The following is a 10822-nucleotide window of genomic DNA, read 5'->3' on the forward strand; positions in this document are numbered from 1 at the left end:
TCGGTAATACACTGTAATACTTTGTAGTATTCAGTTGTACACTGTAATACCTTGTAGTATTCGGTAATATACTGCAATACCTTGTAGTATTCAGTAATATACTGTAATACCTTGTAGTATTCGGTAATACACTGTAATACTTTGTAGTATTCAGTAGTACACTGTAATACCTTGTAGTATTCAGTAATATACTGTAATGCCTTGTAGTATTCGGTAATACACTGTAATACCTTGTAGTTTTTAGTAATATACTGTAATACCTTGTAGTATTCAGTAATATACTGTAATACCTTGTAGTATTCGGTAATACACTGTAATACCTTGTAGTATTCAGTAATATACTGTAATACTTTGTAGTATTCGGTAATACACTGTAATACTTTGTAGTATTCGGTAATATACTGTAATGCCTTGTAGTATTCGGTAATACACTGTATTACCTTGTAGTATTCAGTAATACACTGTAATGCCTTGTAGTATTCGGTAATACACTGTTATACCTTGTAGTATTCAGTAATATACTGTAATACCTTGTAGTATTCGGTAATACACTGTAATACTTTGTAGTATTCAGTAGTACACTGTAATACCTTGTAGTATTCAGTAATATACTGTAATGCCTTGTAGTATTCGGTAATACACTGTAATACCTTGTAGTATTCAGTAATATACTGTAATACCTTGTAGTATTCAGTAATACAATAATAGTAATACGTTGTTATATGGATTATTAAAACTTTAAACACGGTTGCTATTGCCCGCTATGACGTAAGTTGTAACCAATGACATGCCGCCCTTTACCTGGGTAATAAAGCTATATATGGGACTTTTCTGTCATTTGTATTTGGATGTCCAGTGTGATATTTAAGATGATTTAAGTTTGTTGTTTTTGTCCTCAGTGATCATACATTTTCCCCCGCCATTAGCTTGACTTTCGTGTAAGTCACTAGTCGAAAACCAACAACCATTGCAAAGAGGCTACAATAAACACTCGACGACAGCATGTTGAATAAACAGTGGTACTCTGTAGTTTGACAAATCATTAGTATTATCCCTATTGTTTTTGTTTGATTTTTTATATTTTTAAATATCTATACGCTAATAAGATGAACACTACTGCGTTACCTAAATTAGACCAAAGCTAAGTTGTTTATTTTTGAGCTTCAAAGATTATCTTTAATTTTGTAAACTTTGGGACGACAATATTTCTAATTGGGAATTTTTAACATCGATATGCGTGTGGCGTGGTGGAATGCAGAGGCAAGGGGGGATTGCGGGATTCCTACAATTTCGTATCCTGATACTATAATATGCACTAATCATTGCTCCCCATGTTAGGATATATATAACTTGCTTCAGAGGTCCTGCAGTGTTTAATACTGGCTCTAATATTCCTTGACGGTGTTCTTGTAAGTCGAAATATCGAAGTTTTTTTCGTGCATTCTTATCACCCTAATTTTTTAAAAAATGTTGCAGATTAAAACAAAATAATACCAATACACCAATTCATAACAAAACAATTACATTTCCCGTTGTAAAAACCGGCGTATAAAAAAAAATTGCGACGAAATAGAATCTCTTTAGAAAATTTTTAGGCGATGTTTTATAGAACTGGAGTGTTGCACTAACTAATCGTTCATAATCTACACTTTGTGCTAAAAATGCATGAAGTATAAACTAGTATATAAATAACTAGCTGTATTATACTTCGTTTAGAAAGCGTTATACTATTTGACAGCCTGAGCGCTAATGAGAGGGTGGAAGGGAAGCGGAAAAGAAAATGAGATAAAAGACGTGCTGAATTACCTCTTTTTTTTACTGCGTTATATTAAAATAGCAAGTGGTAACAAACTATAAAATGTCGTGCTTCTTTGTTTTGTTTAATAACTTTTTGTGTCTAGTAGCATGATTCGGACAAATACGTTTTTAAGCGTTTTAATAAATGTAGTTTACATCTTATGTAATTTTGGAGATATCGTAGATATATATTACGTTAATTATGCTGAACCTTATTAAGTGCACAATTTGTCAAGGCTGTTATTGGTCGAAAAACAAAAAGGACATATATAAAATCACTGTTTTGACTAGAAAGTGTTTAAAATTTAGAACGATATCTTTTTTATTTGAACTTACTTTTGTTTTGTAGTGTTGAAGTGTTTTATTTTCTTTCTATTTTGCTTATTTACAAAGGTTTATTATTTTTTTTATTTTACTAAACATTTTTTACAATTACTTGGCAGAAATATTTCACAGTCCTAAAGGTTCTGGACTGATATGTAGCTCTGCCAAAATTGTTTAAAAGCACAATGTATATATGTTAGAAATCAGATTATATTTGTATCAGTTATTTTTCTGTTTATGTCTTTCTCCATGAAGTATTAACGAAAGTTCAAGAGACTCGAGAAAGTGATTTGATAAAATGAATGCTGGAGTTATCAGAATAATCTGAGGCGTTTTGTACGTTAAATGACTTGGGACTGGGTCAATTTTAGCAAAAAATGGGAAAATAAAAATATCTTTTTCTCTCAGTACTTTCAGAAATGTTAACAACGTGTATGAGCTGGTCCTACCTACACCATATTTTATAACCAAAAACGTCGCCCAAGATTGTAGGTTTGGCATAGTCATGACTATTGATTGAGCGTTGTTCAAGTCAGTTCAGCCAGTTTTAATATCAATTCTCTAGTTAACTGACGTCAAAGATTAAATCTTTTTAAAACAAAATTAAGCCTGCAAAGGAATAGCGGCGGAGTGGATTATTTCAATGCTAAGAAAGCAGAAAGGTTTAAAGCCAGTCAACTTTCAGGAAAAAAAAATTTTAAAAACAAAATAATTAGCAGATATTTAATCAAATTTCAGTATTTTTATTGTTTTTTTTCGATTTGTTTGATTTTAAGTGGAAATCCACCTTAACGGAAATGGTTTTTATATTCTTATGTGGTTAAGTTTTTCTGTGATTGGTTAATGTGCACGAAATATACTACGGAAAAACGAGTGTAAGTTGCACCTATTTTTCAATGCCATACTCCAGAAAGGTTACACTTTATAATTTGCTGAATATCGAGCAAAATGACAATTTGTAGAGAAATTCATTCCAAAATTTTTTACTCAAAACATTATTTTTATAAAACAGACAAACGTTCGCGGTAATGGGAAACAAAGGTCAAACTTTTATTTTTATTTTTTTCACTTAAAATGAAGTATGATGTGACATGACAGACATGTTTTTATTATTTATTTTTACTCTAATGTTGACTAGAAGCAATTTAAAGTTTCAATGGTTATGATGTCATAGTTGCGTTAGGCTATACTCATAGTTAGTATGTAGGTCAGATCAAACAAAATTCAGTAAACCTAACAGATTATTGGAAACTTTGATATCTTACCCTGAGGCATATTTATACATAATAAATTGCTAACATACATGTAACAGTAGAAACCTCTGTTCTCCTATAAAGAGCCTTTGAGACTCCTATAGTGAGATTTTTTAGTTCACAAAGAAACACATTAAAAGAGACCTACGTTTATCAAGAGCTATGTTTAGATTCAGGATCTTTTTCAGACCATTCGCGTTTTTCTTCTCCCTTTTTATTAACTTATTTTTAGGGGATTACCGTAACATAGCCCATCATCAACCCCGCGCACACGATCCCCGAAATGTAAAGGAATGTCAAGAACCGTAATAATTTAATATTTGGATTGAAACATTTAATAACTTATGAAATATTTATAGCCATTTTTTGCTAAGGGCTGGCTTTCTTTTAGGGCTCATTTTGAGAGCGCGCTACAATGAAATTGATTACCCTTAGTAAATAATTAACGTATAGCGTCAGAAAGATTTTACACAAACAGAAAAACCTCTTCAAAATTTGTTATTGTTAACCTGACAGATCCAACTTCAACAAATAACCAGGAAGGAGATCTGGAAATAAAAAAGAAAAGTTGTTTTTTCTAAAAATACTAAATTAGAGTTTTTAACTCTAAATTTAAGTTTTTAATTTTAATACCTTTTTTAATTGCGATAGCGCGATGGTTTGGTTTCGGCTCAGCCCTACGGCATTCAAAAGTCACATTAATAAAGTTATTTTAAGATAACAAGTGCTATCTTAAGATAACTCTATTAATGTGATTTCGGAATGCGTGTATATTCACATAAATGTCTTGATTGTAAGATAACTCGAGTTATTTTAAGATAACATAAATGTGATAATTCTATCTTTTCTAATGCGCATATGTGTAAATGAACGTTGCTTAGGGTGCGGATACGTAAAGTAGCTCACAAAACAACAGCCTACATGAATTTCCGGCCGTATTGACATTTATTTTGATACGTCATTTGTATTGTCCTTGTGGTGTCGCGTATGTGCTCTGCTGTAGAGTTCGCTCTGCGGTGGAGAACAAGATGCATTTTGTTAGTTTTGTGTTGTGATGTATTGTCCCGTGTTAATTATGTAAAGAGAATAATTGTAATTTTGGTACTATTTTTAGTTAAATTTTCTGCACATCTTGCACATCTTTTTTCTGCGCATTCAGTCTTCAACATGTAATGACAGAGTCGAACATACATTTTTGTATTAAATTTGCTGTTGAGTGAAATTTTTCTTTCATACATCACAGGAGTTGTCCTGTATCTCAGCATCTGTTTTAGTTGTTTTCTCTCACATGTAGTTGGCTTGGCTTACGCCACTATATATCTAGTAAGTGTTTATTTCTTATTATATTTTATGTCATCTTACATGTGTAATTTGTTGCTTAAATTTCGTCTTGTAATTTTGTCGTTTAGCGAATAAAAATAGTTAACTCAGTTGAAATCGTGTAAGCACCTACACTAGTCGATAAGGCCCGCAGAAAAATCTACTTAGTGAATACACACAAAAAAAAATTTTCCCCGTGTTTCTCCGTCGCCTTTATTGAGTAGAGCTTAAAACGCTGCTGAAAATAAATGTATACAGTATTCTCTTCAATTAGCGGACACTTAATTAACGGACACTCGAGCGGACAAATTTTTTTGCACGAAATGGCAACTATAGGCTTTTTTTCTCTTCAATTAGCGTACAATCCAAAAAATTAGAGATAAGCATTTAATTTTAAAATATCTATTTTAAACACTTTAAAACTTTACAGGAAATGTCTGCTTTTACAGTCTCAATCTTCTTCGCAAACCAGTCAATCAATTTTTCTTGTCCGTTTTGTAAAGAATCAGTTCTTATTATTGCTATTGCATTTCCGTCCACTTCGTTAGATGGCTCATGCCTGAATTGTAACAGCTCCCTGTAATAGTACTCATTCCAATCCTTTTCGATGAGTATGGGTATGTTGACCTCAATATCTATGTTAAACGACAGTTTGAGCGTTAAATGCAGTTAAACCCTGCCATTCATCTAGTGATTAGTGCAGATATACGTTATACTAAAACTCTGTTGAGTTGTTATAGAAAGAAGTTTTCTGCAAGTGCGATTCAAATAAAATTGAGTTATTTATAAGACATTGAATGCCAGTTGGATCACTTAAACCGTCACACATCATGGCGGAGTGCTTTATTCAGATGTACTGTACCCCCTACCTGAACATATATTTTAAAATCTCACAAGTAGCGGTGAAAAAAGCACGAAATAACTACACCATATTAAAACCTTTTCCAGCAGGATTAGCCACCAAACATTTTCTATTTTGCAAAACGTTGTCACGATGGCTCAAGACACATAAAAACTAGTCCGTTAACTATAAACCCAACATACATTTTAAAAATCAGGGAACATTTTTTTGTTTTTTTTAAGAAAAAATACAGAATTTATGTCAATATTTCTTTGTGTATCAAAGCTACATTGGCCAAACATGCGTTTCCTACTGATCACAGTGTTTGTATTCCGTGAATTATGTTTAGCATGGGTAAAATTCATGGTATTGTTGTTTAAAAAAATTGTCAAATTAAGTCCACTTGATTTGAACTAAGTCTGTCTACAAAAAACAGTTATTCACATTAATTAATCAGCTCAAAAAATATCTGCAAACTGATTACAGACGATGTGGCATCCACAAAAAAAAATAGTCCACATGGAATTTAATTCATGTGAAACATAATTCAGTGGTTCTATATTGTTATCCATTAACATCTTAGCTTTAACTGATTAACTGTACAGAGTCAAGCATGGTATTCCAATATTCCCGCATATACTTAATGAAAATCATACTATATATCACAAAACTTTGTTAAAATTTAATTGAAATGGAGTTCTCTAATATTCTGGATGTAATACAATTTTCTTAATGAATGTGTAGTCTACGAAGTCTGTTATTTCTATTTGTCTTTTTGTGACCATGTCAACAGAATTGAAAACATTGTTTGGATTTTTATAAAGCAATAAGGAAAAAAGAATCAACAAGCATTGCAGTTAGTGAGTGACATACATCGCTACTTTTTGGCCACAATGGACCAGTGTCAGTGTTGCAAGTGTTTGATTGTGCGTCAAAACCAATACATATGTGTTCAGGCTGAAAATATAATCAACAAGTCACCAAGCCCAAAAAATACCGTCAACGAAGAAACTTTATGAAATTCCTGAAACTTGTACTTGAAAAGAGCAATTGGCTTTTAAAAATTGATTCTGGACCTATTTGTATTCATGAAAACGGCACACAGTTATAACCTATGGTATAAAGCCAATAGCACTAGTGGAACAAATACTCCACATAAATGTTTTTCTTTTTGATTCAGCCTAAAAAACAGCAAAAATGCAATGTGTACCAACTAGGATTTTTCTATATAAAATTTTTTTTTCAATTAAGAACAACGAGTTTCCATTCATTACTATCTGCATGCATGAATAGATGGGTTTTTTTTATTTATATATTTCCAGCATTAAAAAATAATTATTTGAGGAAACTTCTTAAATGTTTCCATTCATTACTATTTGCATATATATAAATGTTTTTATATTTCTTATTTTTGCAACGTTAAAAATAATTATTTGAGGAAATTTCTTAAATGTTTGTTAAACTTTCACACAACTGTTTAAAAAGTTATGCAGACTTTTACTTTGGACTAAAACGTTCTTTTACTTTATATTTTTATTGTACATGAAGCAGAGACCAGTGTCCTTCTAGGGTTATTAAGAAATATTTACGTTATATTTAGATTAAATCTTGGCATTCATTTTTTTGCTTTGCTAAATTGTATTTTTGGTAAAAGAATAATATTAAACGAAGATCCATACAATGTAAATGTAAGTCCTTGCTTTTTTATTGCTTTAGACTCCTCAAATAGAAATATGTGAACACATCTTTTAGAGTACTATTAGACCTCTATGTATTGTCTGCAAATTCCGGAGAATTGCTTCAATACTTTATTGTTTTGTGTTTTGTTTTTTAGTGGAGAAACTAATTACATTACAACGAACGAGTGAATGATCAGTGAAAAACAATCTAAGAAATGTATGGATGCTGAGTCGTTTACAACACATGTAAAAAAGTGCGCCAAATATAATTTTTTTTAAAAAAATCTGCCGAATTTATGGATACTGTGTCGTTGATAGCAAGCACAAACTGTGTATTTGCTTTCCCCTCTTGAAAATTTTAGCGAATGTGTGCATGAGAGTTCTGTAACCATGGAACCAATATACGTCTTATGTGCCTTTAACAGAACACTGTGTGGTGAAAATCAATATAAGAATTGCGTCAATGCTGTGGCGGTTTCACGCGCTGTTAGTAAAAGTATGGATGCTGTTTCTAACAAAACATTATAACCAATGCAAAATGTTATTTTTACATTTGTTAATGCTCGGGAACTGCAATCTTTCTAAAAAGAGTATGAATGTCATGTCAAGCAAAAAAGGTGTACTAAGCTATGTTGTGGAAATCATTGCAGCAAATATAAGGTCGTGTTCCCATAAGTTCTTAAAAAGATGATGGATTTAGTGCAGCTCTGTCGGTAGAGCGTTTGAATCATCTCTACTTGAGATTATAAGTTCAATGTCCCCCCATTGTCTAGTTAGTTTGTCATTTCATAAAGATTTTTGTAGCAATGGGAGCTAAACACTGGAAACCTGGTCCATCCTGAAATCCATTGAGCACAGACCACATTAAATATAAATCACCATCAGTGGTTTGAGGCAGAATTGTAAGAGAATTTACATAATGGATGGTTCTTTTGTTATGAAAGTTTTTTTGCAGTAACTTTAATGACTAAGGTGTCTTTTTATGCCACTACCTGTACACATGATAGAGCTTAAAAGTACTGCCAAACTCTTTTTCCATGTATTGGAATAAAATGTTAGTGTTGATCATGTTGTTGTTATTTGTTTCTTTACAATACATATTATGACTGCTAGGTGATATATTTCTCTGTTTGCTATTACTTTTCCTAAAATTCATAGTTTCCAAATTAATTGTATTCATTTCCAAAGTTTTTTTGTGTAACATTTCTGTGATCTAATAGCAAGATTCTTAAAGATTAATTGTTTTTTAGTGAAGAAACTGATTATTGAAATCCACTAGCTGTTACTGTTTTGCCAATTTATATAACCAAAAATTGCAGCAAGCTCAACTGACATCCAGTTATACAATGGCAAGTGCCTTAGCACAAGCAGATCGATATTAACAAATATGTTCTTGCTTAATTAGTCTTATATATTAATTCGGTATATAACTTCACAATAAAAATAAATACGAGAAGTTTGATTGATGATGACATTTTTTATTTTATTTTAACGGATATTTCGTCTTGTTACTACAAGACAATTATCAACGTAAATTGTTACAATTATCTCAAAAGTTTTTTAAATATAATTTTCAACAACTACGCAATACACAGAGGACGTATAAAACAATACTTAACGAAACATATAACACATAACGGCATACCCAAAGGTATATAAACTATATACCGTTGGTGAGGGTAACGTCCACCGCGCGGTGCACAAATTCACTCCTCCCCTTGACTATAAATAATATTTATCTTAAAACAATTTTAATGGAACAGATAATCCCTGTACATTAAGCGTGGGACTGTTATCACAAATATACATGGCCTCAGCTATTTTTTTCTTTTTAAAGTGGTGAACATTATCTATCAAAATACTGAAGTTCTTTTGTTCACCAAGTTGGTAATTCTCAATGACTGAATGTTTTAGGATGTGAGAGTTCTTATCGCGTTTTTGGTGGTCTATCTTTCATTAAGCCTCCTGGCTGTTTCACCAATGTATGTAGCATTGCACTATTCCACCGGACAAGTATATTTGTACACAACACCATGTTGTGTTCATCCTTGGTTCTATTTCACAGAAAATAGCAAACATAACATTTTACATTGATCAGCAATGCGTGGCTTGACATTGGCTGATAGAAACTGTTTAAAAGTGTTAGACGCTTTACTAAGCAGTTACCATTATTTTCTAATTCGTTTTTCTTAAACGAAATTAACCTTATTTATTTTCCGTAGCCAGACTTGACAGAATAAAAACCATGAAAGGTGTTATTGGAGATTCATTGGTGTCTTCTTCAGAAACAGTGTCGGCATTTTGAATGTTGAAATTTTGCTGTGTGTTATTAATTACATTAGATACAACTGCTTCGGGATAAGTTTTTTATAAACACATTTTTTAAGTGATTTAGTTCGTATTTCAGATCTTGTGATTAAGAGCATATATTAAACGCTCTCAACACCAACCATTTAACCGTTTCAACTTTCCATGGGCGTGATGCAGATGAATTCTAGTGCATTTATATGTCAGTGTTCGTGTCTTTTCGATAAATAGATGTGTTTTTACATCAAGAAAGGCTATGTAGTTATCGTTTTTAACTTCATATGTTCACTGGATATTCGAATGGTAACTATTAAGTGTGATCAGCACATTGTTTATCTGGTTTTCATTAACAGTGTCATCTACATATTTCTTCCAAAATTTTACTGAATTTTCTAATTTTGGGACTATTTCATTCTCCAACTCAACCATGAAGATATGCTAGGACTGGTCCTAGAGGCGAGCCCATTGCTACACCATCTACCTGAATATAAGTTGGTTGTTAACACTGAAATGTACATGTTTTGTACATGAGATTAATAGATGTTTCATTTCCTCTCGCTTAATTTTTGTTTCTATAACTTTTTCAGCATATATCTTTTGCAATATTATGTCTATCTTTTGTTCCAACGGAACGTTGGTGAATAAACTAGTGACGTCAAAAGGTACTAGTTTGTAATTATGAGGTATCTTTTCTCCTTTCAATGATAATATAAAATCTAAAAAGCTTTCAGTAGTATATGTTGACTTTGTCAGCGGTGTTAAAGATTTCGCGAGGTAGTTTGATGTGTTGTAAGTAGCAGATCCGATATTCGATATGATGGGTCGTGATGGTAAATCGTCAGCTACTGTAGAATTAGGTGGTATCTTGTGAACCTTGGCGGTACCATAAAACTGAGCAGGGCTGGAACCTTGTGGATACAACTTTTTGCATTCGTTTTCTGTGCTCTCTGAACTTGATTAATTTGTTTTCTTATTGACATTTGGTGTTATATACATAGTGGTTGTATTATAAGATGGAGCGTAAATATCTACGCAAATGTTTATCGTCGTCTTGTGTTTAATCCCCTTCTAAACTGCCTTATCCCAAAAGAGCCAAAGCTCTTTTGTTAAAATTATTCTTCTATTTGATTTTTAATATTAATTGTTAATCAACCGCATTTGATGTGGTACTTTAATATCAGATTTTTATTTCCTTTAAGGGCGGAAGAAATTTACATCTGTAAGGCTTTAACAAAAAAGTTAGGAAAGAATTGGCAAGTCAGGAGCAATCCATACACATAAAGTTGTCTAACATTTGCAAA

General features: G+C 32.1%; 1 long non-coding RNA gene across 1 annotated transcript; it reads left to right on the top strand.

Annotated features, from left to right (window-relative positions):
* The first annotated feature begins 2508 nt into the window (after positions 1 to 2508).
* Positions 2509 to 7714, top strand: LOC130613193 (uncharacterized). Its single transcript, XR_008975620.1, has 3 exons — positions 2509 to 4697; positions 7136 to 7223; positions 7370 to 7714. It is a non-coding gene; the product is annotated as an uncharacterized LOC130613193 (long non-coding RNA).
* The last annotated feature ends 3108 nt before the right edge of the window (positions 7715 to 10822 follow it).

Source organism: Hydractinia symbiolongicarpus, chromosome 10, assembly GCF_029227915.1.
Source record: "Hydractinia symbiolongicarpus strain clone_291-10 chromosome 10, HSymV2.1, whole genome shotgun sequence".
In the NCBI taxonomy this organism is placed as follows: domain Eukaryota; kingdom Metazoa; phylum Cnidaria; class Hydrozoa; order Anthoathecata; family Hydractiniidae; genus Hydractinia; species Hydractinia symbiolongicarpus.